The following is a 3,483-nucleotide window of genomic DNA, read 5'->3' as shown; positions in this document are numbered from 1 at the left end:
AACCTTCAACTCCTGGGCTCAAGCGAGTCTCCTGCTTCAGCCTCTCAAGTAGCTGGGACCACAGGTGCCCGCCACAACGCCTGGCTATTTTTTGTTTGCAGCCGTCATTGTTGTTTGGCGGGCCTGGGCTGTATTCGAACCCGCCACCTTAGGTGTATGTGGCTGGCACCTTAGTCACTTGAGCCACAGGCGCTGAGCCTTTTTTTTTTAGAGACAGAGTTTCATTTTGTCACCCTCGGTAGAGTGCTGCAGTAGCACAGCTCACAGCAACCTCCAGCTCTTGGGCTTAGACAACTCTCTTGTCTCAGCTTCCCAAGTAGCTGGGACCACAGGTGCCCACCACAATGCCCAACTATTTTTTTGTTGTAGTTTGGTTGGGGCCGGGTTCAAACCTGCCACCCCCGGTATATGGGGCTGGTGCCCTACTCATTGAGCCACAGGGGCTGCCCTACAATACGGTATTATTAATATAGGTACTATGCTATGCAGATCTCTGGGAGTTATAATTTCATATAATTGAAATTTTGTATCCTTTGTCTAATACCTCCCATTAGAGCTCTTCAAATATGATTACTGTCTGGACAGGGGATAACCTCCTAGTCCTACAGGAAGTCACAGTCCTTTTTAAAATCTTTGTTTTAGTCCTGTCTAAACCAAATTTGGTTACCAATTCACAATTGTTGCTCTTCATAGAAATCTTTAGTAAAAGGCAAAAGGTTTATTCATTCTAAAGAGAAACCAGCGCATGAAAGTTATAGCTTTACCTTCTATGGGGGTAATTGTGCATAGTGGGCTAAGTCATTACCCTTTCACTTATATAAAATTAGCGAAGTTGGAAGGCTACATTTCTATTGAAAAAGCTGACTTTATAGAGCACCAACTGATTTTGTAGTGGCTGAGAAATAAACTGATGTAAACAAAAACACTGAAAATATGAATTAACAGCAGAGCAAGGGCTTTTGAAAGCAGAGAGAGTTGATAAGTTGCATGGAATAGTATTGCCCATGGGGCATTTTGATTTCTTTTTTTTTTTTTTTTTTTGAGACAGAGCCTCAAGCTGTCACCCTGGGTAGAGTGCCATGGCATCACAGCTCACAGCAACCTCCAACTCCTGGGCTCAAGCAAGTCTCCTGCCTCCGCCTCCCAAGTAGCTGGGACTACGGGTGACCACCACAACACCCGGCTATTTTTTGGTTGCAGCTATCATTGTTGTTTGGCAGGCCCAAGCTGGATTTGAACCTGCCAGCTCAGGTGTATGTGGCTGGCACCTTAGCCACTTGAGCCATAGGCGCTGGAGCCTAGGCATTTTGATTTCTAAAGCTTGGAGCAGACAGGGTGTTCAGAGTCCCTGAACATATCCAGTTATGCAATGCAAAGTGATGGAGGAGTATGTTTTCTTGTCTTTTTTTTTTTTGAGACAGAGCCTCAAGCTGTCCCCCTGAGTAGAGCGCCGTTGCATCACAGCTCACAGCAACCTCCAACTCCTGGGCTCAAGCGATTCTCCTGCCTCCGCCTCCCAAGTAGCTGGGACCACAGGTGGCCGCCACAACGCTCGGCTATTTTTTTGGTTGCAGCCCTCATTGTTGCTTTGCAGGTCCAGACTGGATTCGAACCCGCCACCTTAGGTGTATGTGGCTGGTGCCTTAGCCACTTGAGCCACAGACGCCAAGCACAGGACTCTGTTTTCAACCTAAAGTCAGCAGTGTAAGGGCCACAACTTTTCAGTGAATTTTTTGTTTCAGGTTACTTTGTCATCGGTCACATTTTTCGATATGTCAATTCACTTACCCAATTTGCATTTACTTAGAACTCGGGAATGAGAAATAAGCAGGACCTCTTGGGGCTAATAGAAGCACACATGAAGTGAGTGCTTACATCTCACCGAACCCTTACATCACTCCCTTGATCATTATCTTTATTCTACAATGGAGAAAACTGAGGCTTAAATGGGTTAGGGAACTTGTTCCAGGTCACTCAGCAAATAAGCTGTGTGGCCAGGGTTTGAATATAAGGATGGCCCTGTTAGCCAGTTGGGACTTACTGCACAGACAATTTGTAATTCTGTAGATCTGTATTGTCCTTTCAGTTTTTTGAACTCGGGAATGCCTTAATGAAAAGGATCAAACGAAGAGCTGTCGGCATTATATAGGATTCACAGAGGTAAGAAAGAACTGGAGGGGCTCAGCACTGTGGCTCAAGTGGCTAAGGCGCCAGACACGTACATCTAAGGTGGTGGGTTTGAATCCAGCCCAGGCCTGCCAAAACAACAATGATGGCTGCAACCAAAAAATAGCCAGGTGTTGTGGTGGGCACCTGCAGTCCCAGCTACTTGGGAGGGTGAGGCAGGAGAACTGCCTGAGCCCAGGAGTTGGAGGTTGCTGTGAGCTGTGATGCTACAGCACTCTACCCAGGGGATAGCTTGAGGTTCTGTCTCAACCAAAAAAAAAAAAAAAAAAGAAAGAAAGAAAGAAAGAACTGGAGGGTAGAGATGGGGTAGAAAGTTGTGGCAGCAATCCAGGTACTGGAGATGAGTGACCAGAGTTTGGAAGTGGAAAACCTGGTTCTAGCCTTGTTTCTGCCGTGCTGCTGCTGCTGGGAATCTCAGGCACGTTACAGCCACATCTCTGAAGCTTTGCTCCTCCTCCTTTTTTTTTTTTGTAGAGACAGAGTCTCACTTTATCGCCCTTGGTAGAGTGCTGTGGTTATCACACAGCTCACAGCAAACTCCAACTCCTGGTCTTAGGTGATTGATTCCCTTGCCTCAGCCTCCCGAGTACCTGGGAGTACAGGCGCCTGCCACAACGCCCGGCTATTTTTTTTGTTGCAGTTTGGCCGGGGTTGGGTTTGAACCTGCTACCCTCGGTATGTAGGACCAGTGCCCTACCCACTGAGCCACAGGCGCCGCCCTACACTTCCTTAAAATGGTTTGATAAATTGAGACTAGAAAACCTCTATGTTCTTTCAAACTCTAAAATTCTTCCTGGTGCTTTTAAATTTTAATGTATTCTAAAGATTTAGATATGAAGACCTAATATCATCCTAAATCCAGAAGAGAATTCAGATGTAATACTTATAAACATCATCTCCGTCTCAAGGTACAAACGACTATAATTGGTTTTAAGAAGGCTTTCCAAACAAGATTATATTGAGACAAGCCAATCATTTCTGCATCATATTGTTTTCTTTGTTTAAGAAAAACGATTTGGGTATTGTGACTGCAGCAGTGGCTGATGATGTTAAAATCAAATATTATTCTTGAAACAAATGAAATGATTTAAACCTCTCTCCCTAAGAAATCTTATGAAAATATACCTATGAGGTGCACATTATATTGTCATCAAATTAATTTGTTTCCTCAACTCAAACTTAATTTAAAAAGAGATATTTCCCAGTTTGATGGAAGTATTTCAGATTGCATGTGAAAACCCCACACTGTACCCCAGAAGTGCATTAATGTACATAGTTACCATTCAATAAAAAAAA

At 44.4% G+C, this 3,483-nt stretch overlaps 1 pseudogene; it reads right to left on the bottom strand.

Moving 5' to 3' along the window:
• Positions 1-638: 638 nt before the first annotated feature.
• LOC111724584 lies at positions 639-747 on the bottom strand (annotated as a pseudogene).
• Positions 748-3,483: the final 2,736 nt, after the last annotated feature.

Source organism: Otolemur garnettii, unplaced genomic scaffold (genome assembly GCF_000181295.1).
Source record: "Otolemur garnettii isolate 467f Iridium unplaced genomic scaffold, OtoGar3 scaffold00024, whole genome shotgun sequence".
Classification (NCBI taxonomy): domain Eukaryota; kingdom Metazoa; phylum Chordata; class Mammalia; order Primates; family Galagidae; genus Otolemur; species Otolemur garnettii.
The sequence above is the reverse complement of the archived record's forward strand: the minus strand, read 5'-3'. Positions and strand labels throughout refer to the sequence as shown.